The sequence below is a fragment of the Schistocerca serialis genome, chromosome 2, assembly GCF_023864345.2.
Source record: "Schistocerca serialis cubense isolate TAMUIC-IGC-003099 chromosome 2, iqSchSeri2.2, whole genome shotgun sequence".
Lineage (NCBI taxonomy): Eukaryota > Metazoa > Arthropoda > Insecta > Orthoptera > Acrididae > Schistocerca > Schistocerca serialis.
In genome coordinates, this window is record NC_064639.1 from 710,917,372 (window position 1) to 710,945,195 (window position 27,824).

Sequence of the window (27,824 nt, forward strand, 5' to 3'; positions counted from 1 at the left end):
GGATGTTGATGCAGAGGGAGATTGCATCAATGGTGACAAGCAAGGTGTGTGATGGGAGTGGGGTGGGCACAGATTTCAGACGATATAGGAAATGGTTGGTATCTTTAATATAGGAGGGAAGTCATTGTACTATGGGTTGCAGATGTTGATCAGCTAAGGCAGATACATGTTCAGTGGGTGCTTGAAGCCATCAGCTATAGGACAGCCACTATGATTGGGTCTGTGGATCTTAGAAAGAAGGTAAAAGATGGGGGAACATGGTTTGGGTGGCATAAGAAGTTCTATGGATTGAGGTGTAAGCCCTTGTGAGGAGGCTGAGGTTTTTAGGAGGGACTGCAGGTCAGTATGAATCTTAGGGATGGGATCTTGATGGCACCCATATGTGCCAGGAATGGCTGGATTAGCAAGAGTCTAGTGTATTCCATTGTTAATTAGTCCCATATGGTTTAAGTGTACTAGTCAGGACCCATGGCCTGTCAGGAAATGTTATGGTGTCCCAGTTTCTCCACAAATGTATAATCCATTGTTAGTTAGTCCATGTGGTTTAAATGTACCAGGTAGGGCCCATGGCCTGTCAGGAAATGGACCATCCCCGAGCTTGGGTTGACATGTTTTAGTTATAATCTTTCACATACATCAGGAAAGAAAGAGTGTACTTGGAAGCCCTTGTCAGATGCCTCCCACTCTCTCTGCCATGTTAGAATCCATCACTGTTTCATTTGTGTTTTGTTCATAATGTTGGTTCTTGTAATTTTGGTGATTTTATTGACCCTGACCTCTCTTAAGCCAGAAAAGTGCAGCTCTCTAACATATGGTTATGTCTATGGGGCAGGTCTCCATCAAAACTCAAAGTGCCTCTAGTGATGCAGTGTTGAAGGCTCCACTCATCCTCAGGAGTACCCTATGCTGACCTTGTCCTGCAATCACCTTGGTAGTCCATATGTTCTGTCTGTGAGCTAGAGCACTTGCAGCGAAACATGCAGTGGATTCAAATATCACAATGTGGTAGGTCCTTATCATCTTAATAGGTAATTTGTACTGAGTTGTGTTGAGTCTTGCTAGTTTGTGCATAATTTTGGAGGCTTTCTCAATTGTCACATTGATATGATCATTGAAAGTGTCTTTTTCATGAAGATGCAATCCTAGGTAATGTGTGGCTTGCTTCCTCTGTTTGCTGGTATTGTCTAATTTTAGAATTGGTTTCTTCTGTAGTGTTTTGGAGCACTATTTTTAATTTATTTTCTTTGCACCAGTTGTTCATTTTCTGAAGCAGTTGCCTGCCTTTTGTCTCTAGTGCCACTCATGTTGGCTGACACCACTACGAGTAGTTCACCTGTGTACGCCACCACACCTCTTACCCTGTCAGCACTGTCTAAGGTGTTCAGCAAGGGTTCAATTGCAATGTCCCAAAATAGTGGTCCACAGATCAAGTCCTGTGGACATCCCTTTATTATTCTCTTGAGAAGCTTGCATGTACAAGCCCTCCACACTGCCACTCCACGTCTGCTGTACACTCAAGGAGGCTATTGTAGAGGGAAGCTGATAGCTACATTTCCCTTAACCTGGTGAAGAGGGACGACCACCACACATTGTCAAAAGCCCCGACTATGTCAATTAGTATGGCAGCTGTGTAGTTGTCACTTATGCTATTTGCTACTATTAGTGCTTGGTTGACAGTGTCTTCTATTGATCTACCTCCCTTGAAGCAAATTGATGGGGCATTAGGTTGAGGAGGCATCTGTGTGATTGTAAGCGGTCACATAGGAGCCTTTCCTGTATCTTTGCATAAGTGTTTGAGAGGCAGATAGGTCAGTACATTTTGGGATCTGTTAGCTCTTTGTCTTTTGATTTCCTGACTACTACTAAATTAGCAATTTTCCAGAGGTTTGAAACTCTCCCAGTTAGTAGTGTCTCATTGAACACGTTAGTAATAAAAGGTGTGATTTGTGTTACTGTTTGTTTTAACATATCTGAAGGTATTTTGTCAGTGCTGGGTGCTTCAGTTTTTAAGCCTGCTGACTGCCATTGAGCCTTCTTATTGTGAGAATGGCATGGATACACTGCCACTGATGTATGATTCTCTCTCTTAGGTAAGCGTGACATCGCTCATCTTATGTGGGGTCATCATCAGGGAGGAGTCTGTTTAGGAGATATTCTGCTGTGCTTCTCCATCCTCTGATCATTGTGCCTTCAGCTTGTTCTGGTGTGGACAGAACTGTCAGTGTCATAACTTGATCTTTTTCTATCTTGAATGGTTGTCCCCAGATGTCATTCTGTAGCTGGGTCTTGACAAAATTGGTCCAGTAGTCTTGCCTTGTTGTCTTTAACTGTCTTTGCTATTTCTGTTTAGTGTCATGATACAGGTTGAGTCTTATCTGTCTTTCAGGAGATGTCTTTGCTTGTTTGTAGTACTTTCTCTTGTTCCTTGAATCCTTCCCTTATCTCACCAGTTCTGTCAACCATGGTTGTTGCTGCTCCAGTCAGTTTTTGCCCATGGTATAGTTGATATTCATGGTCCATGTTATGTGTATTGATGTGTGGTTATGATGATTGTGTTGTGGTTGCTATGTGTGGTTCAGTCTAATACCCTTCATATGTTGACTAGTGGAAGAAATTTTGCATTCCCTAGAGAAAGATCTATGTTACTTATGCCACTGGCATCTCTGCAGTAGGTAGGTGGCTGTCCCTCCCAATTCAGAGTGAAGAGGTTGCATTCATTTACCATGTCAAGCACTAGTTGTCCTCTGTCATCAGTTGTATCTGAGTTCCACAAATGGGATTTTACATTGATGTTGGTTAGAATGACCAGCCTTTTTCTTTCTTAATGTTGTGCAATGTCTTTTCTTTGTCTAAGAAAGATTCTATGCCACACGAATATTGAGTGTATACAGACGACTTGACCCACACATCCCGTGTGTCTGTTATTTCTCTTTGGTGATGTGTTCAGAGCAAAACTGGGTGATCTGTGTTACTATGAGGTTTTTATTTACTTCTGTTATCATGGCTTTCATGTTTGGTTTTCCTGCTATTGTGATGTAATGTAAGGGGAGCCCTGGAATCTTCTCGCCTCACAGAAAGGGTTCCTGAACACAGGCAATGCCTGCTTTTGTTTTATCTGAAAGCCTACCTAGTTCCATCTTTACTAGTATACTACCCCGGCAATTTAGTTGTATTACACTCAGAAGGGGTATCTAGTGAACAAAAAACTCTTGGGTGTGGTTTGTATAAAATCCAGAAACACACATCCATTTGCCCTCACGAAGTCCTTGTGTACTTTCCCTAGGTTTAGCCCTCTGCCCTTCCCTCACATGCCTACCCTAAAAGCTTACATAGTTCTTTGGGGTTTGTTGGGAGATTTTCGACTCTTAGAATCATCCTGTCAGTTTTTTCTGTAGTTGGGAAGCAGATATTATCCCCGTTTTTATGCTTAGTTCATATTACATAGCGAGGAGCTGTTTGAAATACATCCTCGTTTCCCAGTCTGCTACGCCCTAGGTTAGCTTCTAAGCTTCCATAGTTTATTTGATTAATGGTGTTCAGCTTGGGGTCCTTGGTAGTGTCTGATTGGTGTTCTTGACTGTTCATTTGTTGCTCTGATTTTGAGTAATTTTGTAGTGTAGCATGTTTTTCCTGCTTTATGGCTTCTGGTAGTGTGGAGTTCAATGTGTTTCAACTGAACATTTCCCATGACAGTAACTTCATGTTTTTTGTCTCCAGTGGGGACCTGTTCGTGAAAGCAGACTGTTGTATGTTCATTTCTGGGGTGGTTGTGCCTGGTGTTGTGCCAGTGCAGGATGAGTCTTTCTGTTCAGCTACCTTACTGTTTTGTTTTTCATAGTGACTATGTGTGCTACCCCTGTAGGCAAAGCAAACTGGTGTAAATAGGGTCTACATTTTGTTGCATCATATTCTACTTGTTGTGCAGATAGCATGCAGTAGTCTTTGTCTGTATTTGCCTATGGTGTTGCTTTTGTTGTGAACTCTGACACCTTCATTCTCAGGATGTTCAAGAATGTCATTACATTTCTCTGTAATATCTCATAGTATTTTGCCTTCCACTTCATCAGCTTGGAGAAGGAGACAATCCTGGAAGATGGCCCTATCACACGTGATGTTTCAAGTGCCTGACCATTTCATATTCAATTGCACCCTGAAGGCACATATTGTCTATGTAGTGGGTAATGGTGAAGTACCTAAATTGTATTGTCTCCCAGAACTGAGGTATTACATTAGTGTTAATATCTGCATTTGGGGGTTTTAATAGCCCCATGTGTTGCTGCCAGGAAGCAGTTCACCTCTGTCATGGTGTTAATAATCTGTGTGGGCTTGCCATTGTGAGCTTGCTAGACACTGATCTCTGATCACTTGCGGGGGAGCTTGACATGTAGGGAAATCAAGCAAAGATTAGAGAGGAACACTCAGAAAGTGCAGACAGGAATGTGTCACAGATGAAGGAACACTATTCATAGGGCAGCTGAATGAGCTGGATGTATGGAAATGGGTATCACAGTGTAGTGGAGTAGTGATTCATAGATCTGGTGACAGACCAAAATTTTTAAAGAAGTCAATGCCTATGACTGGTTCTTCAGTATCATCCGTGTGTAATGTCCACTGATACACTGCACCAGGTAAGTGAATTCAAAGGTCAGTAGCTCCATGCACATTAATGAGAGACATATCAACAGTGCATAATCACAGTCTAGGAGGCAGCGGTTGTGATGGTGAGAGGTCCTACAGAATTACATTTGCATCTGCTCCAGAATCAATGAGGAAGTACCTGCTCAGTGCTAAGTCCTGAAGGTAAAGATATCCATTTACTGACTGCTGATGATGACAGCACTGAAAGGAGTGGAGCATAAGTCAATATTTGTTTCGTCACATTCCTTGTCCATTATTTCCTGTTTTTTTTTTCCTTTCTTTTTTTTTTCCAATAATGCTGTCAGCACTCTCCATGTCAATAATTTTGAATTTTGGTTTGAAATTTTTTTGAGTGGCTACATTTAAAATATTTAACTTGCTGATAATCGATGATCTTCGTTGATGTGGGTTTGTTATATTTCCTCCACCTGACATAACATCTAGGTCTAATTTCTGTATGTTAGGAGATTTTATGCTGGTTTAATCACATAAATGCCACATCTGAAATAGTCAAAATACTACTGAAACAAGTTTATTTCAGAAAAATGTAGATAAAACTAACACTGGGTTTTGTACCTAAAACATGATATAGGACTGATGTCAAAACTGTGTCGAGACTGACTCCATACTAACTCGATTCAGCTGCAGCCATTGTTGCTTATATAGATCCCAACAATTATGAAGTTATATTCTACATTGTTTAATGGAATTTACAATTCCAGCCCATGATGCTGGAGTTGGTAGTTGTGTGTGCTTGAGGTGTGCTTGCTTGTGTGTGTAAATGGTGTGTGTCTCTCTTTGCTAATGAAGGCTGTAGCCAAAAGCTCTATGTAAGTGTCTTTTAATTGTGCCTGTCTGCAACTTGTGTCTTCTTTATGGTAAGTAGCAATCTGCCTTTTCCTACTTTGTGTAATCATCAATTGACAGGATCACATTTTTCTATGTGTTTGGAATTCTAGTTTTCATTAAATCTTGTTCTGTTCTGTTAAATCACAATGATTTATCCCAAAAAAGGTGTAGTCCTCCAGTCCATGACAACAGGTGTTTGACGACAATATGGACCCCATACCCACCTGTTATAATCCACTAATTAACTTCACCAACCTGCCCTTACTAGCCCTGTTGATGTGCAGAGCATATGTAGCCCCATCTCCCAATAGTACCCATTAGTGCCAATGAAATGTAAGACTTGTCAGAAGTCACCATAACCATTTCTCTCCACTTACATTCAATATATCATTATCTTATGTACAGTCCTTGCACAAAGGCTGTATGCACTCAACCACCTGATTCAGTCCAACATTCAGGTTGAAAATGCAATGCTTTGCATTGTGTGGTAAATGAATTCCATAGAACTACAAAATTTTCCTTACTCAGTGGTTACTTGATATGCCCACCACCATATGACAATAAAGCATCCTATATGAAAATGTTCTTTTGAGAAAAAATTCCTCTTCAAATACAAAATGAGACCGAGTACAGTCTCCAAACTTCACTAGGATAAATAAGAAATATAAAAAACGACTTCCAGGCACTGAATATGATCAAAAACTGTTTTTGAGGTTGAAATAATAAAATGGTCATTAAATGAGAATTAATTTACTTCAAGCAGTGTCACTTGTGTTAGGCATTCTTATACAGTCTGCAAAGTATCACATTTATAGAAAATTTTAACACAAATTAAGAAACACAGGGAGGTTGGGGGAGACAGAAATAGTGCTATCATTACACATATATTTTTTTGTATTTTGCTCTTTTTCTTTTTCACACACACACACATGGTGTGGAGGGGGGGGGGGGGGGGGGGTGAGTGGGTGGATGGTTGGGTGGGCGCATGCGCACACTTGTGCAGTCCTTTTCTTTTTCAGAATGTTTTGCAACAAATTAAAGTAGTGCATTCAGCACTTACTGTCAATAACCATCTTAAAAGTTTAAGTTAGGAAAATAGAATAAAATGAATTACTTTTATGGACTGAAATACACTCAAGAGCCAAGGAAATTGGTTCACCTGCCTAATCCTGTGTAGGGCCCCCGCGAGCATGCAGAAGTGCCGCAACATGACATGGCATGGACTCGACTAATGTCTGACATAATGCTGGGGGAACTGAAACGATGAATCATGCAGGGCTGTTCATAAACCTATAATAGTACAATGGGGTGGAGATCCCTTCTTAACAGCACAATGCAAGGCATCCCAGATATGATCAATACCATTCATGTCTGGGGAGTTTGGTGGAAAGCGTAAGTGTTAAAACTCAAAAGAGTGTTCCTAGACCAAGTCTGCAATTCTGAACATGAGGGGTGTTGCACTGTCCTGCTGGAATTGCCAAAGTCCATTGGATTGCACAATGAACATTAATGGATCAGTTGATCAGACAGGATGCTTACATACGTGTCACCTGTCAGAGTCATATCTAGACATATAAGGGGTCCCATATCACTCCAACTACACACACACACCACATCATTACAGAGCCTCCATGAGCTTGAACAGCCCCTGCTGACATGCAGGGTCCATAGGTTCATGTGCACATCCATCTTCTCGATACAATTTGAAATGAGACTCGTGCCATCAGGCAACATGTTTCCAGTTATCAACATACCAATGTTGGTGTTGACAGGCCCAGGTGAGGTGTAAGGCTTTGTATCATGCAGTCATCAAGGGTACATGAGTGGGCCTTTGATGAATGGTTCATATGCTGACAGTTGTTGATTGCCCAGCATTGAAATCTGCAGCAATTTGAACAAGCGTTTCACTTCTGTCATGTTGAACGATTCCCTTCAGTCATAATTGGTCCCATTCTTGCAGGATCTTTTTCCAGCTACAGTGATGTCAGAGGTTTGATGTTTTATCAGATTCCTGATATTCATGGTACACTTGTAAACCTGACGTAAGGGGAAATCCCCAATTCATCGCTACCTCGGAAATGCTGTGTCCCATTGTTCATGTGCCAAATATAATACCACATTCAAACTCACTTAAATCTTGATAACCTCCCATTGTAGCAGCAATAACCAATCTAACAACTGTGCCGGACACTTATTGTCTTATATAGGTGTTGTCGACTGCAGTGCCATATTGTACCTGTTTACATATCTCTGTATTTGAATATGAATTCCTATACCACTTTCTTTGGTGCTTCAGTGTATAACAAGGATATGAAGTCTCTATCAATGTAGTTAACCTAACAGATTTTGATAACTTTTATTAATTTGTAAATATTTGTGTAACAATTATCGTATGAACTGTTGATGCTCTCATTAAAATTTAACTCTATTTGGAAAGAATTACATCACAACTTATGTTGCTTTAGTATATGCAATTCAACTAAGCAGCCACATTATCACACCAGTTTTGCAGTTTGTTGTTACTATGAAAAAACATTGCTCATTTCCTAATTTTGTAGATTTTTCCCGTGCGGCCATCCCAGATGTCATCACAAAAAACAACAGATACTTCTTTGCTGGCAGCAATTAATGGTAAGTATATTAGCTGATAGGTACCATGAGTTTAATTTCTAACTGTTTTGGTTATTTGATAATTACAGACCTTCATTAATGACACTCAAAGATGTATTTGGTATTGCTTGAAATGAACCATCCAAATTCGGTCAGCATGTTTTGTTTCTCTTGCTTGGGTGGATTTCATAAAAGAGGATATCCTTCATTTTAATAGTTGGCTTGTGACAAGAAGCATCCAAAAATGTAATTATTATTATATAAGCCTCAAATGTAGAGTACAATCTCTCCACCAACACTGGCTATGGTATTATAGTTGGAAATATTTGCTATCATGGTATGTGTAGACAAGAATCTACATAGGCTTTACAAGGATCATAGCATCTACATTCAAAGAAACAACAAATGAGGGGGGAAAAGGAGAGAAAAAACTCATGGTAGGTCTAATGACTGCTCATTGGAAGTTTAATTGCCCACACATCATAGGAATAGAAAGTATTTCTTAAATTCGGACTGTGTAATACAGGCTGCATATAATCTCCCAGTGTAAAGCACTGGAAGCCAAAAGATACAAAATATTTGGATCATTAATTCCTGAAGAAATTGTGGCTATCAGAGATCTAGTAAATGGATTCCAATACTCTAGAAGGGTAGCACTTAGCATTTCAAGAATGACAGTCTAAACAGTCCATCCCTGTCCTCTAATTAACATCCAGATAATAAAATTCATAAAGTTAAAATTCTCAAACATTTTTCTGTCATTCATATTTGAAGTATAAATTTATGACAACATTCAATGGGAAATGGCACTGTAGAGTCTCTTTAAAATGATTGTTACATAAATCTTCAAACAATGTAAATACTTACCGGTATCTTGACTGTCTCACTGGATCCATGGCTCAGCCATGAATTATGAGAGGCCCAATTGTACTGTGTTTCTGTGACGAAACTTAGTTCACAATAAATGAACTATCATAGTAACTCTCATTATAACCATGCAACAGTTCGAATGAAATTGGTCACTTTGGAAATAAACCCTGGCTTTCAGCTTTAAATATTTGCATTCTTTCTCAAAATTGTTGCTATGTGAATATAATCATTTTTATTTAACATGTATTTGACTGGATTCAGTTGAAATAGTAATCATTACATTCCATCTTACATAGAGGCAAGTCATAGCCATGCCTCACCAGATCCGTCCTCTCTCAACACATACCAAAGACTCTCAACACTCATATAAAATGTATAACAAACAAATTTAACATAACTTGATGGTACAATGAGTCAAAGATGACTATTTACAGGAATTTACAGGAATTAATTTTAAATACATAACAGATTAATAATTTTGGCATAATTTTGTAATGAAGTTTTGGTATCAAAATACCATTAAATGCTCAACTGTCTGCAAATTAGTGATGATAGAAGGAGTTGTAATTTCATACGATGATTGACATTTTGATAAGCAAGACAAAAATGAAAGAAACAGATTTTCAAAATTTAGTGCAAAAAATATAATATGGTAAATGAAATTTCAAATAATAGTTGCCTAACATCATAATGATCCCAAAAACTACCACAACGAAAAAAAGTTTTGCAATTACGATGAAATGTATTCAGAATATAAATGGTTCAGAATGGTTCATCTGACACAGACATATCATCATCTACTACTGAACAGGCATCAAAGAGGTACAGATTTATTTCAACAGAGAGAGCTACCACATAATAAACCTAATATATCAATGAAATTAATCAATTTTTTAAAATATAATACAACTGGATAGAAAAAGATTTACTCATCAAACAGTTGCAGGAGAAAGCAAATGTAAATATTAAGGAAATGTGCAAACTTTAGAGACAGTGGCTCCTTCTTCTGGTAGGGAAATTGAAGGGTAAGGATGAGCAATGAAGGAATAGGATTTATGAGGTTTAAGAAATTGGGAAAATTAGAGACAATTCAGTCAGAATGCTGGGTCAGGGGAAACTTACTGTTTGAGATGAGAGGGAAACACTGATTGTTGGGAACTGCACCATATGAGATTTGGAAACCTGAATGCTAAGAAGTGGAAGATGGGGTATTAAGCAAGACAGAGATTACTGAAAAAATATCATGCATGAGTTAATAAAAAGTGGTAAACTACGTGTGCAATATGTGGTGATGGACGGGGAGGAGGACAGGGGAGGGAGAGGGGGGGGGGGGGGGGGGGGAAGAAAAATTGGAAAATAATAGGTATGTAAAGATAAAGGGAAGTGCAGAAAGGAATAGTTACTTAGTAGAAATGCTGAGACCAAGGAAATGAAGGCCAGGTGGGAAGTCAGGACCTAGGACATGTAATGCCAGTTCCCACCTGTGGCATTCTGAGAAACTGGTGTAGGTGAAGAATCCAGATGGCATGTGTGGTGAAACAGGCACTGAAGTTATGATGGTTACGCTGTAGAGCATGCCCTGCACAGGATATTGTGTATTGCTAGTATAGACCCTCTGCCTATGCCCAGTCATCCTAACTGATAACTTGGTGGTAGTAATACCAGTGTAGATGGCGAAACAATGTTTACATTACAGCTTTTACCTGACATGTTTCATTCCCCACATGATTCTTCCTTTGATTTCCTTCCTTTTTCCAGTGACAGGGCTGGCATCAGTGGTGGTAGGAGGATGCATAAGGCAAGTCTTGTGTGGGGACAGCCACAGAGTAGGAGCCATAGGATAGGGAAATCGATGATGTGGTTCATCATCCACAGCGCCTGTGCTGGTAAGTCTGCTGGTTCAAAGAACTCAGTTAGTGGAATGAACCCTGCTGGGAGTGTGAGTGGTTCTCCATACAAGATATCTATTAGTGTTCTGAGTAGGCCTTCCTTGAATGCCGTACAAATGCCTAGTAGTACCATAGTCCTGTAGCAGCGGCATGGTTTCTTTCATCCATTACCTGCACCTACCTGTAAACTCATTGTAGCAGATCACTGGTGGGAAAGTCGATCAGAAACCTACTGTACTGCAACTCATACCAGGTAGCATACAATGTAACTTTTCCAAGAATCAGGAAGAGGTCTTAACTTTGAATGAAAGGTGAAAATACTGACAAAACATTGGTATATTCTGCCAATACCATGCTAATCTTAACACAGTCATGCACAGACATTTTCGTTCATGTTAGCAAATTTATGATAACTTATTTTCCTGAAATCAGAACAACTACTAAACACAGATTGTTCTTTAATGAAAATGCACACCATATTATTAAGTTTATCAGGGTCTAATGCACTCAAATTTTTGGTCACCAATCTGTTCACTATGCAAACATTCTATATTTCTAAGAGAAACAATGCCCAAAGAATACTCCATTCTGATTCATCAGTTTTGTTTAAGGTCAATAGAAAAACATTATTCTTCCATGTTAATACACGATTTTCATGACAAACCAGCCAACAAATAACACACTTTCAAACTTTACTTTTTCCCAAAATAAATAGGACCGGCCTCTGTGGCCGAGCGGTTCTAGGTGTTTGAGTCCATATCCGCACTGCTGCTATGGTCATGGGTTTGAATCCTGCCTCAAGCATGGATGTGTGTGATATCCTTAGGTTAGTTAGGTTTAAGTAGTTCTAAGTCTAGGGGATTGTTGACATCAGATGTTAAGTCCCATAGTGCTTAGAGCCATTTGAAGCCAAAATAAATATTTAACATTCTGATATTTTGTTTACAAATTACATTATGAACTACTTTCATTTGCACTTGAATTAGCTTTCCTTTTACCATAAACTTAGTTAACATATTATGATAAAAAATTTCCCATCGTCTGCTTCACACCCCCTATGATTATAAAGTTTGTTTCCAAAAATTTTAGAATTATACAAATTATCAATCCTGGCTTCAAATTTTAAATCTTTCAAAATATTCTCATTCCTATAAACTGAAATTACAAATTTCTTACTCCAGACTTGTCAGTCTAGTCTAATCTAGCCTAATGTTTTAATTTCTTTATGAAAAATCATTTCCTACTTGACAAAATTGATGCAAATTTTCAAAACAAATTTTCAACATTTTAATAACTTTTTCATTTATAAATTCAAGTTTTATGAAAGTCTTTTGAAGTGAACTACTTGTTTTTATTTAAAGCCACTATGATTTGTGTCCTTTCATGTAATAATGGCATTTTATCATACATAGCACTAGCACATCACTGTCATCTTTTCATCACATACATTTCCTTGGTTTTTGATTATGGCACCTCTGTATTGTAGTGTCCATAACATTCCTCCATTCTCCACATATCTGTCCTTCCAGAGTTTACATGCAAAGTTGTCCCTGAAACCATACTTCCATCTAAGACTACTTTCTTTCCATACATTCTAATAGACAATCTTTTATTATTACAAGAAATTATTTACAAATTTTATATTTCATTTAACTTGACTTGAAATGAAAGTAAATTAACAGAGTGTTGCTGCTTTATTTTACTTTAATCAGCAAGGCGAAATCAACTAGAAAATTTTTTTCAAGAATTTATTTCCTCTATAAGACTAAATTAATTTTTTTTAAAAATTAGTTGCTATTGAAAGCAAAACTTAAACTTTTTCTTTACTTTAACTCAACTGGAGAAAATTTAATTGTGAAAAACATATTTCACACAAAGCAATTATTTACAAACATCTAATAATACACAGTTACCACTTTTATGCAGCATCTCTTTGCATCACTTCTTCTTCATATTTTTTACCACTATTGAAGAGAAATCACAATTTTTTATTTGCAATATATATGATTACTATCTTCACATTCATTGATATTCCTTTCATAATAAATGTTTTTCAGCTTTATCCAGGTATATTTTTCATCATATTTGTTAAATTTACTTTACTATGTGGTATTGTATATCTGATTTCATCATTACAGCACACCTTTTCCTGACCACTACACTTTAGTATTCATCATGAAAATCTCCTTTATTAACTGCACTTGTCACACCCAGTTACTTTCATTTCCCTACATTTCACTCAGCCTCCAGTTTATTTCTAGATATTCCAACAGGATATTCATTACTGCCTGCCATTATTTTTACTGATACATTAATGTTTTGTACCCTTACACATACCAGGGAATAACTTCTCATATTACTTAAGTCAATCCTTACTGTCAGCTTTCATTAGGATAATGCACCCTTTTTCTACTTTCCCTTTACATCATCACTTTCGTACCTTAATTATTTACCTACATCAACATACTTATGTGGTCACTTCACTCCATTACAGTATGACCCCCATTTCTCTCACCATAAATCATATTTTGTCATAAGACACCATGATGCCCTCTGAGACTCTCAAACACCTTCATTCACAGATAAGAAAATTAAAGATGATCGATTCAGCTCAGAATGATAGAAGAGGAAGATTACAATACAAAAAGAAACTGAAATATCATTGTCAATAACTTGAGCACCTGGTGTTCATCAAACAGCTAGCATTGCATAGGTTGCAATGCCCTTTGAGGCCACCAAGCCTAGCTCACACCTAACTCTGGACTAATGTATCTTTTTGTTCTATTTTTTTCTTGTACCACCTTCATTTCCTCAGGTCCACCCCCACATGATCCCCATACTCATTGTAGCCCTCTAAATCTTCCATCCTTCTGCAGTACCTAATTGGTATTCTTAGGTCAAATTATTTTTTTGAAAAAATGGTACAACCACATCTTTCCAATTTATTTCAAAAATTACTACATTTTGATTAAAATTTAATCTCCCTTTGTACTGGTTAAAGAAATCTAGACCAATTAGCATTTTTGTACATAGATCAGGGATTATAAGGAAGTTATGGAGTACTTTCCCACCATTTATTTTCACTGGAAACAGAACTTCGTGTTTAACAGGTTTCAGCTACAATTATCTGCACCCACATTACTACCATTAATACAAGTTCATTTCTATTTGGCAATGATTCTAACCAACTTTTACTCATAGCACATAAATCACTGCCACTATCTGCGAAACCCTGTACTTCTTCATTACACACTTGCAGACAAATTACTGGCTGACTCAATACCTGCCTTTCATTGCTATTGTCAGAACAATCCTCCAGCAAATTGCTCACAACCTCCCTTGTATGAAAACCTTCCCTGTTTCCAGAAATTACACATATTTTTACAGGATTACCCTCATCACTTTTCTCCCCCATACTAACTATACTGTCCACTAATGACAGCTCATTATTTTTTCCAGCGTTTTGGCATTCTCCCTTTCCTCTCTCTCTTTCTTTTTTTCACATTTATTTGCCTGACCCCCAGTTTGGTCACCATTTTCCTGCCTCTCCCTTGTAGCCTCACAAATATCATCATTTATAGATATTAGTATTTCTTTTACATTGACATCACTAATCTTTCATAATTCTGCAGCTTCTGTACTTTCTCCTTCCCTAGAACATGACTCAACCTCAACTTGGTTGCTAAACACTGTCTGGAAATCAGGATCTGTCACATTTTCTACTAATACATCATCCATTTTGCCTGCAATACAGTGCTGTCAAAAAATCACCTAAACCTCTGTACATCTTTATGTAGCTTATGTTGTTACTACCTTCTTCTGTTCCTCACTTATAATCCCTGCCTGTTTAGTGCTATCATGTACAAAGGGTTTTGCTAGCTGGTTCAAATTACTACTTCTTGTCTTGTAAATGCTAGCCCTTTCAGAGATAGCATTTAGTTTGACAGATTCTGGGATTCTGTACCATTTCTTACATTTAACCTCATTTGCTGTCACCTTGGCACAACATCATCCTCTCACACAGGAGAATATGATCAATAATTTGCACCTGCTCCCCATTACATTATTTCGCCTATCATTTGCTGGTTATCACCACCTCCCAGCACCTCTGCTCCTGCTATTTCCACAATACATGCCAATTCTGTTAATGTTTATGTTCTGCCACAGTTCTGCATTATTTAGTGGTCTGACATTACAATTTGCATGCTCCACCTCATGCAACAACTTCTCACCTCTCTCCAAATAACTAATGAATTTATGAATGTCATCCCTCAGAGCTACAATAATTTTGTTTCGCCAGTTCGTGGGCAGTTTACCTTCCACACCCATAACAGTTTGTTCAGGCTCAACTTTATTGTTTAAATGTGACAAATTTGTCATCCACTTTAACATGAACTTTCTTACACTTTCCTCTCTGGGATTAAACTTTTCCCAGCCCAGAAGCTATTTAGAAACTCCATTTGTTTTTGCGTGCCCCAACATTGTTTAAAAAAAACTCCTCTTTAAATTTATCTAGAGTATCATTCTGTTCAGTTGTGATAACCCCCCAAGATCTAGCCTCTCCATGGAATTTAGACATAATAAAACCTATTTTTTATCTGTCTGACCCAAACTAGGTAGAACTCCTTCAAAGTCATTCCAAAATTCTTTTGGATGTACATTTCCCGTTGGATCAAAATGAAAAAATTGCCTGTTAGTGACATATGATATTTAAGAGAATTGTACTACAAAACTACACCCACTGCTGTTAGTTCCATGTCTGAGATTAGTTTCAACTTAGTGTAATCTATTGCTATGCTCATCCAACCTATTTTCAACCTCTTCTACCTGGTTAGTTAGTTGAAGAACATTTTCTTCAGATACACCCAATCAGTCAGACACACTTTTTACTTCATTCATATATTTGGTTCATTCAGAACTGATTTTACTGTATAACAATTTGTGATTATTTGCACATATATACTCTACCACTGCTATTTTGACCTCTACTTTCTGCACACTTTCTTTTATCAAATCTACCCTTTGTTTGTTTTTAATAGCAACTTTTTTCAAGGCATCTGTTAATTCAGTTTTTACAGTTTTAATGAATTGTTGGCAGTTATTCTCAACTTGAGAAATTTTGCCATCCACTTTACTTTCTAATTACTTCAAATCATTTTTCCATATTCCTTTTAAAACTGCTGTGTGCTTTTTGAGTTTTTCATCAAGTTTACTAATTTTCTGACCAATTGTTTGAGCCAAATTAGTATGTTGTTTGTTTCCATATTTTATAGAACCCATTAATGCTGCAAACATTTCTTGCATACTTACAGGTTCTATTTCCTGCATTACTGTTTCCTGTTCACCTTGTTTCAATGGTACCATACCAAATGTAGTATCCACATTTGACACATTTGATTCAGTAATCCTAATAACACTGTCATTACACAATTGGTTGTTACCAATTTCATGCTTAATGTTACTTTCAGAATTTACATTATCCCCACTAGTTACATTAACTGACATCCTTGAAGCAGATTCTACTCCACTGTCCGCAAATAACACAGAAATATCATCAAAACCTCCTCTTTTAATTTAACATCTACTCCTTCTCTCTGTCCAGGCATGCTAATTTGTGAAGCACTTACACTGACTGAGAGTTCTTCCTCTTTTATCATGTTTATGTTACTCAGTCTTTCAGCACATACACAACAAATGCAACAAACTTATCATACATTGAATGCTGCAGCCTCGGCACGCTGAAACTGTGAGTCCGACCTGCTCATCTGCTGTACTAGTTTCAGGGTCCCCGCTCATCATGTAACTTGGCAGCACTGCCCTGCTGTACTGCTGCTCATTGATACTGCTGTGACACTGTCTGCTGCTTTGAGGCACCAGCATTGTTATTGTGACTAACATCTTATTCTTTCCTGTAAGTCTCTCCAGCAACTTTAAACGGGTTTCGTTCAACATTCTTCATGTACCAATTTACTAAATTTTTCATTGTTATTCACTATACGGTCTTTCACAAAATTTCTCTCAACTGCAGATTCAGTGTACTACGGGTTTTTAAATGTTTTCCTGGCGCAGATGCACTGTCTTCAGCGGTGCAGCTTTTTTTGTCCATTACCTGCACCTACCTGTGAACTCATTGCAGCAGATCACCAGTAGGAAAGCCGAGCAGAAACCTACCATACTGCAACTTTCACTCTGCTGAATACAACATAACTATACAAAGAATTGGGAAAAGATCTTAATTTTGAATGCAAAGTGGAAATACTAGCAAAACTTCAGTATATTCTGAACCTTGATAATGTACATGTTCACTGCCAAGTCCACGCTAATCTAACACAGTCATGCACAAAACCTTTCATTCTGAACAGCTACTAAGCACAGATTGTTATTAAATGAAAATGCTCACCATACTATTAAGTTTAATGGTGTCTAATGCACTCAGGTTTTTAGTCACCAATCTGCTCAATATGTGACATAGAATTACTGTCTTTTCTCATACACAAAATTACTTACACAATCCATACTTTCTGAAAAACACACTGGAATAAATATGCTTTCACTTTAAAACACTTTTGAAAATGTAGCATAACTAAAACCGGCAAATTATAACATCCTTCAGAGCTCATACTACAGATGACTATGCCATTGAAAGGCCTGGCTCTGACTCTTAGACTTCTGTAAGCATTCCATATCTCTACGAGAAAAGACACATGAAGACTACTCCATTCTGGTTGGTCAGTTTTTATTTTAAGGCCAATAGAAAAACATTATTCTTCCTTGTTAGTCCGCACTTTTCATGGCAAAACAATCAACAAATAACACACTTTCGAGCTGTACTTTTCCCAAAATAAATATTTAACATTCTGATATTTTGTTTATACTTTATATTATGAACTATTTTCATTTGAACTTGAATTAGCTTTCTTTTCACCATAAAGTTAGTTAACATATTATGCTACAAAATTCTCCATCGTCTGCATTCACACTGTCTTAAAACTTTCTCACACTAGTTCATACAGTGTTCATCAGTAGAACAATGATCTACATATTTACTTTAGACCACATTTGTGCATCATTCACACTACTAAAAAGCATATACAAAACTGTACAAACATAAATAAACAAAAAATCCTTCAAGAAATAAACAGAACTATTCACAAAAACATTCTCTTGACCTGTTCCTTGAATTTCTCTGTGCACTACTGGACTCTGGTGGTTAGAATTATTAACTACATTATAGTTCTTTCTGTTTAGTCCTGCCTGCTACTATCCTCTAGCAGATGAAAATTAGAACTACATACTCAACTGAATCCACTTAAGACTGTCTGTCACTGTGCACACATGAGTTATTCTCCTGATATACAGGCTCTAGACAGGAACGATATAAGGTGCCACGCCTCACCGTGTGGCACATGAGTGTAGCTTTTATGTTGCTGTGCCACTGCTCCAGAAGCCTGTTACTCTGATGGTGGTACACAGTGCAAAAGGAGCCTGGGGCCTGATCGGGATATTGCAGATATTGAGGAAAGGGAGAGGGGGCCAATGAAAAGTTATTCTAGCTCTAGTGGGAAAAATATCAAAAGGCTGGACCTCGTGTCAGGGTACGATTTTAGCAAGTCATAGCCTTGTCAGAGTTGTTGATTAATACCTTCAAACCAAGATATGCAAGTAAGGAAACATAGATTCTACACAGCTTTGTCACAGTGTAGCAGCAAAAATGGGCCTGGAAAGCATTTGAATGCATTTACTATTATAAATTCCCTTTAGTTGTTGATTTTCCATGTTGCTGTATGCCTGGGATTCATGAAATGTTACCACAGTATAACAAAAATGAAAGTGATAATTGAATATAGAATATTACTGAAGGTCATTGTTTCAGTTGTGGAACTGTGTATTTGCATGAAAAAATAGTTGATAAAATAATGCTTGCTTTCAGTCGGCTGCTAAAATTACATTGATATTGAGTCATTTTTTGTCCAGAACAAATTAAAAAGAGGTATGTTGAGGAACATGACAACAAAATACAATTGTCAGCTTTGCTTGTAATTAACAAAAAAAGCATCACTCTATCTATCCCATAGGCTTTTGTCAGTAAATCGAGCAAATGAACTCATGAGACTTGTTATAGTTGATAATAAGGATGGAAAGAGAAAGGAAGCATAAGATACATTGTTGAAAAGAGATGAGTGTTGTTCAAATAAATCTCTCTCTGGATAATTATTCAAACAAATTTATTCACCAATAAATTAACTATAATTTAAATAACATAAAATGCCACCATATTTTCTTTTTTTACTTCTTGTACAGAATTAGTGTTTGTTCCTCTGGCTCAGTGCAGTTCCTGTTTAATAAATAACTTCATCTATATCTACAGCTATGTCATAGTCTGCAAGCCACCTAATGGCGTGCGGTGGTGGGGAGCTTTTGTGCCACTAACTGAACCCTCCAACCCTGCTCCACTCACAGATTGCACATGGGAAGAATGGTTGTCTGCAACCTCTGTACTGGCTCTAATTTCTTGAATTTTCTCCTCCTGGTCATTGTGCAAGACATATGTGGGAGGATGTGATATGCTGTCTGACTCTTCCTCAAAGGTATGCTCCCGAAATTTCAGTAGCAAATCTCTCCATGATGCACAAGGCCTCTCTTGTAACATTTGCCAATGGAGTTTGTTGAGCATCTCCGTAACTCTCTTGCACCAGATAAATGATTCCCTGATGAAATGTGCTGCTCTTCATTGGATCTTCCTTCTCTCCCTCCCTCTCTCTCTCTCTCTCTCTCTCTCTCTCTCTCTCTCTCTCTCTCTCCCTCCCTCCCTCCCCCCCCCCCCCCCCCCAATCAGTCCTACCTGGTAGGTATTCCCGATAGGTGAACACAACTCAAGAATTGGTTGAACAAGCATCTTATAAGCCCCTTCCTTCATGATGAGTTACATTTCTTTAAGATTTTTCCTATGACTCTCAGTTTGGCATCTGTTTTTCCCACTGTTTGTTTTATGTGGTCATTCCAATTAAGGTCACTCTGGATAGATATTCCTAGATGTTTTGCGGTAGATACTGTTTCCAGTGGTTTTTCATCAATACTGTAGCTCTACAGTTTTGGGTTTCTTTTCCTATGTATGCACAATATGTTACATTTATTTATGTTCAGGGTCAACTGCCAGAGCCTGCACCATTCACCAATTCTTTGGAGGTCATTCTCCAAATTGTTGTTATCTTCTGGTGTTGCTACTTTGTTATAGACAACTGCATTATCTGATAACAGCCTTAGAGAGCATCTGACACTTTCTATTATATCATTTATGTATATTATAAACAGTAATGGTCCTATCACACTTCCTTGGAGTACTCTGGAAATTCCTTTACCTCTGTTGATTTTGTTCCATAAACAGCAAGGTTATCAGGACAAAGAAAACTAGTGTTCTATGGATTGGAGTGTGGAATGTCAGATCTCTTAATCTGTCAGGTAGGCTAGAAAATTTAAAAAGGGAAATAGATAGGTTAAAGTTAGATATAGTGGGAATTAGTGTTCAGTGGCAAGAGGAATAAGACTTCTGATCAGGTGAATACAGGGTTATAAATACAAAATCAAACAGGACTAATGCAGGAGTAGGTTTAATAATGAATAAGAAAATAGGAGCATGGGTAAGCTGCTACGAACAGCATAATGAACACATTATTGAAGCCAAGATAGACACAAAGTCCATGCCTTCCATAGTAGTACAAGTTTATATGCAACCTAGTTCTGCAGATGATGAAGAGATTGCAGAAATGTATGATAGGCTAAATGAAGTTACTCAGATAGTTAAGGGAGATGAAAATTTAATAGTCATTGGGGAGTGGAATTCAATAGTAGGAAAAGGAAGAGAAAGAAAAGTAGTAGGTGAATATGGACTGGGGTAAGGAACGAAAGATGAAGCTGCCTGGCAGAATTTTGTACAGAGCATAACTTAATCATAGCTAACACTTGGTTTAAGAATCATGAAAGAAGGTTGTATATGTGGAAGAGGCCTGGAGACACTGCAAGATTTCATTTCGATTATATAATGGTAAGACAGGGATTTAGGAACCAGGTTTTAAGCTGTAAGACATTTCCAGGGGCAGATGTGGACTCTGATTGGAATTTATTGGTTATGAACTGTAGATTAAAACTGAAGAAACTGCAAAACAATAGGAATATAAGGAGATGGGACCTGAATAAACTGAAAGAACCAGAGGTTGTAGAGAGTTTGAGAGAGAGCATTAGGAAACGATTGACCAATACAGGGGAAAGAAAAACAGTAGGTGAAGAATGGGTAGCTTTGAGAGATTAAATAGTGAAGGCAGCAAAGGATCAAGAAGGTAAAAGGACAAGGGATAGTAAAAATCCTTGGGTAACACAAGAAATACTGAATTTAATTGATGAAAGAAAAAATATAAAAATGCAGTTAATGAAGTAGGCAAAAAGGAATACAAATGTATCAAAAATGAGATTGACAGGAAGTGCCAAATGGCTAAGCAAGGATGGCAGGAGGAAAAATGTAAGAAAGTAGAGGCATATATCAAAAGGCGTAAGATAGATACTATCTATCTATACAAGGGCGATGTACTTGAGGGTAATATTATGGAAATCGAAGAGGACATAGATGAAGATGAAATGGGGGATATGATACTGCATGAAGAATGTGACACAGCACTGAGGGCCTAAGTCAAATAAAAGGTACCAGGAGTAGACAGCATTCCATTAGAACTACTGACAGCCTTGGGAGAGCCAGCCATGACAAAACTCTTCCATCTGGTGTGCAGGATGTATGAGACAGGTGAAATGCCCTCAGATTTCAAGAAGAATATTATAATTCCAATCCCAAAGAAAGCAAGTGTTGACAGGTGTGAAAATTACCAAACTATCAGTTTAATACGTCATGGCTGCAAGCCATGCAAATGGAAAAACAGGCAAATGGAAAAACTGGTAGAAGCTGATCTCAGGAAAGATCAGTTTGGATTCCATAGAAATGAGAAAGTACTGACCCTACGACTTATCTTAGAAGATTAAGGAAAGGCAAACCTACATTTCTAGCATTTGCAGACTTAGAGAAAGTTTTTGATAATTTTATGTGAAATACTCTCTTTCAAATTCTGAAGTTAGCAGGGGTTAAATACGGGGAGCAAAAGGCTATTTTCTGTACAGAAACCAAACTGCAGTTATAGGAGTTGAGGGACATGAAAGGGAAGCAGTGGTTGAGAAGGGAGAAGACAGGGTTGTAGCCTATTCCAAATGTTATTCAATATGTATATTGAGCAAGCAGTAAAGGAAACAAAAGAAAAATTTGGAGTAGGAATTAAAATCCATGGATAAGAAATAAAAACTTTGAGGTTTGCCAATGACATTGTAATTCTATCAGAGACAGCAAAGGACCTAGAAGAGTAGTTGAACAGAATGGACAGTGTCTTGAAAGTGGGATATAAGATGAACATCAATGAAAGTAAAATGAGGATTGTTGTTGTTGTGGTCTTCAGTCCAGAGACTGGTTTGATGCAGCTCTCCATGCTACTCTATCCTGTGCAAGCTTCTTCATCTCCCAGTATGTACTGCAACCTACATCCTTTTGAATCTGTTTAGTGTATTCATCTCTTGGTCTCCCTCTATGATTTTTACCTGCCGCACTGCCCTCCAATACTAAATTGGTGATCCCTTGATGCCTCAAAATATGTCCTACCAATTGATCCCTTCTTCTAATCAAGTTGTGCCATAAATTTCTCTTCTCACCAATTCTATTCAGTACCTCCTCATTAGTTATGTGATCTACCCATCTAATCTTCAGCATCCTCCTGTAGCACCACATTTTGAAAGCTTCTATTCTCTTTTTGTCCAAACTATTTATTGTCCATGTTTCACTTCCATACATGGCTACACTCCATACAAATATTTTCAGAAAAGACTTCCTAACACTTAAATCTATACTCGATGTTAACAAATTTCTCTTCTTCAGAAATGCTTTCCTTGCCATTGCCAGTCTACATTTTATATCCTCTCTACTTCAACCATCATTAGTTATTTTGCTCCCCAAATAGCAAAACTCATTTACTACTTTAAGCGTCTCATTTCCTAATCTAATACCCTCAGCATCACCTGATTTAATTCGACTAAATTCCATTATCATTGTTTTGCTTTTGTTGATGTTCATCTTATATCCTCCTTTCAAGACACTGTCCATTCCGTTCAGCTACTCTTCCAAGTCCTTTGCTGTCTCTGACAGAATTACAATGTCTTAACATCGGGGAGAGGCTACAACCCTGTCTCACTCCCTTCCCAACCAATTCTTCCCTTTCATGTCCCTCGACTCTTATAACTGCCATCTGCTTTCTGTACAAATTGTAAATGGCCTTTTTCTCCCTGTATTTTACCCCTGCCATCTTCAGAATGAGGATAATGGAATGTAATTGTATGAAATCAAGTGATGCTGAGGGAATTAGATTATAAAATGAGACACTTAAAGTAGTAGATGAGTTTTGCTACTTGATTAGCAAAACAACTGATGATGGTCATTGTTGTTGTTGTAGTCTTCAGTCCTGAGACTGGTTTGATGCAGCTCTCCATGCTACTCTATCCTGTGCAAGCTTTTTCATCTCCCAGTACCTACTGCAACCTACATCCTTCTGAATCTGCTTAGTGTATTCATCTCTTGGTCTCCCTCTACGATTTTTACCCTCCACGCTGCCCTCCAATACTAAATTGGTGATCCCTTGATGCCTCAGAACATGTCCTACCAACCGATCCCTTCTTCTGGTCAAGTTGTGCCACAAACTTCTCTTCTCCCCAATCCTATTCAATACTTCCTCATTAGTTATGTGATCTACCCATCTAATCTTCAGCATTCTTCTGTAGCACCACATTTCGAAAGCTTCTATTCTCTCCGAATATAAATTTAAGTGCCAGGAAATCTTTTCTGAATGTATTTGTACAGAGTGCAGCCATGTACACAAGTGAAACATGGATGATAAATAGTTTAGACAAGAAGAGAATAGAAGCTTTCAGAATATGGTGCAACAGAAGAATGCTGAAGATTAGATGGGTAGATCACATAACTAATGAGGAGGTACTGAATAGAATTGGAGACAACAGGAATTTGTGGCACAGTCTGATTAAAAGAAGGGATCAGTTGGTAGAACATGCTCTGAGGCATCAAGGGATCACCAGTTGTATTGGAGGGAAGTGTGAAGGGTAAAAATCAAAGAGGGAAAGCAAGAGATGAGTACACTAAGCAGATTCAGATGGATGTAGGCTGCAGTAGATACTCAGAGATGAAAAGACTTGCACAGATAGAGTAGCATGAAGAGCTGCATCAAACCAGTCTCTGGACTGAAGGCCACAACAACAAGAGTTCTGTCTGGAAGGAAGTCTTGAATACAGTTGCAGATCTACTCTGGTACTCAATAAGCTTGTTGTTGTTGTTTTTTTTTTTTTCAGTAAACAGCAGTGTGGGACAGTGTCAAATGCATTCCTGAAGTCAAGGAATATGACAGAAACCTAAGTGCTGTTGTCTATGTTGCTATGGATCTCATGGAGGAATAGAGCGAGCTGAGTTTCACAGGATCTCTGTTTGTGGAACCCATGATGATTTTTATAGAGCACATTTTCGTTCTCTAAGAACATCATAATTCTTGAGCATAAAACATGCTCCATAATTTTAAAGCAGATTGACACCAATGACATTGGTCTATGATTATGTGCTTCTGTCCTATGACCCTTCTTAAAAATGGGAATGACCTGCACTATCTTCCAGTCAATAGGTACCCTTCATTGCTCAAGTGATCTATGATAAATTAGTGCTAGAAGGGGAGCAAGTTCTTTTGCATAATATTTGTAGAATCTTATAGGTATCGCATCTGGTTCTGATGCTTTTCCACAACTAAGCGGTTGTTGTTTTACTATTCCATGACGGGTTACCTTGGTGTCTGCCATTTCAACATTTGTACAACAATTGAAAAGAGGGGCTGCATTACAGTCTTCCTCAGTGAAATGATTTTGGAAGACTGGATTCCGTATTTCAGCCTTCTCTCTGTTATCTTCTGTTTTGATGCCAGTATGGTCACCAAGTGAATAAACAGTTGATTTTGACCCACTTACTGATTTCACATATGACCAAAACCTCTTAGGGTTTTTACTCAGATTGGTTGGCAAAATTTTCCTTTAAAAGTCATTGAATGCTTTTTCACATCTCTTCTTAAGCTCATTTTTGCTTCATTCAGCTTTTGTTTGTCAGCTAGGTTTTTACTTCTCTTGGGACAGAGATGAATTTCTCTTTGTTTATGTAGCATTCTTCTAACATGACTATTAAACCATGGTGGGCCCTTCCCATCCCTTAAGGCCTTACTTGGTACATACTTGTCTAGGGCTGATTACATGATGCCTTTGAATTTTTTCCATTTGTTCTCCACATCTTCATCCTCATCACCAAATATTTGATGCTGACTGCACAGATACTCTGAAATTTGTATCTTGTCACTCTTGCTAAGGAAAAATATCTTCCAACCTTTCTTAACAGCCTTTGTAAGACCCATTGTCATAGATACTATCAGAGCCTCATGATCATTGACACATTCTTCTATGTCCACTGATTTGATAAGTTCAGGTCTATTTGTTGCCTGGAAGTTACCCTCACAAGTTGGTTCTCTAACTATCTGTTCAAAGTAATTTTTGCACTAGATATCCAGAACAATGTCACACAAGTCCTTGTTTCTGGCACCAGTTCTGATAGCTTGACACTCCTAATCTATAGCTGGCAAGTTGAAGCCACCACCTATTACAACGGCATTATCAGGAAAATTATTAATGATATTCTGCAAGTTCTGTCTGAAGCACTCTACCACTAGAGCTTCTGATGCAGACAGTCTATAAAAGCATGTGATTACCATTTTTGACCAATCTTTAATACTTAACACTTTTTGACTAGACTTAGCACTCCAAAGTTAAATTAATTCATGTGTACCATCCAGAATTTGAGTGGTTAATTAAAAGTTTCTGAAGCAAGTTTATAAGTTTGATTACATTAGTGTTTAGTTACGTATTAGTACAGGTTACGAAACTACTGTGCTGTTGAAGTTATTTTCTGCTTTTGTGTTACGTTTTACTATCAAACCATGTGTGACAAGTGTGGTGGTTGCCATAGAAATTTGAGAGAGAGGGTGTTCTGTGTAGACTGTAGGTTGTGGTTTCATTGGGTCAAGTGCAGCAGAGATGAAACAAGGGTAGATAATGACGCTCTTCCATGGCAATGTAGGTTATGTAGAAAGGACAGAAAAATCACGGAACAGGAGGCTGAGTTAGAAATCGCGAATTTGGAATTATGTAAGCTAAGGGAGGAAAAGGACTCTGGGCACTAGGAAAAGGTAGCAAGCAAAGGGCAAAAAAGGGAAACAATTGATAAAACTTCTGAAATTCAATTAACAAATCAGTTTGGCTTCCTATCTGAAGTAGTGGAGGAAGGGCCTCTTTCAGATGTAGTTGAATGTAGGATGAAGCAGAATACTAGCTTAAAGAAAAAAGACAGGTTAGGATCAAACCAGAATAGGAAAAGAAGAATTCTGCTTATATATAGCAGTCATGGGAGGGGTGTGGACCAACAGCTTCAGGAGAAATTACGGACAGAGTACCAGGTCACAAGTTTTGTGAAACCAAGTGCTAGACTTAGCCAGGTGACAGAAAACTTAGGTCAGCTATGCAAGGACTTTGAGAAGGAAGATCAGGTAATTATAGTTGGGGGAGCAGGAAACAGCCTGGCTATGAATCCAAGATATAATATTAGGAGAGACCTGGATAAAATACAAGCAGAAACTGGCCACATGAATGTAGGGTTTGTGGAGGTCTATCAGTGCTATGATCAGCCCTGGGTAAACACTGCGGTAAGGCGTGTTAACACTGAGCTGAACGGGATGCTCGACACCGGCAAAGTCCCACATGAGTTGTTCCAGTTGATGCTATTGGTAGGTGGTGTTACACTACACATGGCCTGCACCTTAATAGGACACCTTAATAGGAAAGGGAAAGATAAGTTAGCTTCTCTATTAGCAGATACTGTAAGGGGGGCCACAGTCACACAAGGGGTGATCCCTGTGGTTATTGGGACCAGGCAGACAGGTGTTTTAGGTTAAAGCCAAATTCCAGACAGACAACAGCCAAGGAAAATAGAAGAAAAGAAACTTCATGCACAGCGAATAGGGATAAAGCTAAGGGTGGTATCAGGTTACTTTACCAAAATATCAGGGGAATAAAAAATAAAGTAGATGAGCTGAAAATGTGTTTAGATGATTTCAAAAATAAGAATGAGACTTATATACTTTGTCTGTCTGAGCACCATGTAACTGTTGGGATGGAAAATTTCAGTATAAATGGGTATAATTTAGGATCTTACACTTGTAGATCTAGTATGGATAAAGGAGGAGTTGCCATTTTCATAAAACAAGGGTATAAATACAGAACTGTTGAGGTAAGCAAATTTTGTGTTGATCAGCACTTTGAGGTTTGTGCATGTGAACTTTAGCTAGATAATGTCACGTTGATATTAGCAACAGTGTACAGCTCTCCACTAGGAGATTGGGAAATGTTCATAAAAAAGTTTGACTCCCTATTGTGCTGTCTGTCAGACAAAAAGAAGAAGTTATTAATCTGTGGTGATTTCAATGTTAACTTTCTAATCAATTCTGATTGGAAGAGTGAATTAGAAGTGTTGTTAACAACGTATAACTTATAATCAGTGATCAATTTCCCACACATATAGCTCAGGACAGTAGTACACTAATAGATAATGTATTTGTACAGCAAGAGGATGTAGAACAAACACATGCTTTCCCTGTGGTAAATGGATTATCTGACCATGATGCACAACTGATTAACTTACAAAACCTAACAGGGTGTACACTTCAGAAACCATTAAGTAAAAGAGTGAAGGTGCTCAACCCAGTATCTATAGATCACTTCAGAGAAAGTTTAGGAAAT

At 38.0% G+C, this 27,824-nt stretch overlaps 1 long non-coding RNA gene across 1 annotated transcript in view; it reads left to right on the forward strand.

Annotated features, from left to right (window-relative positions):
* Nucleotides 1-1,976: 1,976 nt before the first annotated feature.
* The window catches only part of LOC126457892 (uncharacterized), a 79,552-nt gene continuing 53,704 nt past the window's right edge, over nucleotides 1,977-27,824 (forward strand). Inside the window, exons 1-2 of the long non-coding RNA XR_007585546.1 lie at nucleotides 1,977-4,628; nucleotides 8,046-8,118. This is a non-coding gene — a long non-coding RNA (uncharacterized LOC126457892). The remainder of the gene's footprint in view (nucleotides 4,629-8,045; nucleotides 8,119-27,824) is intronic.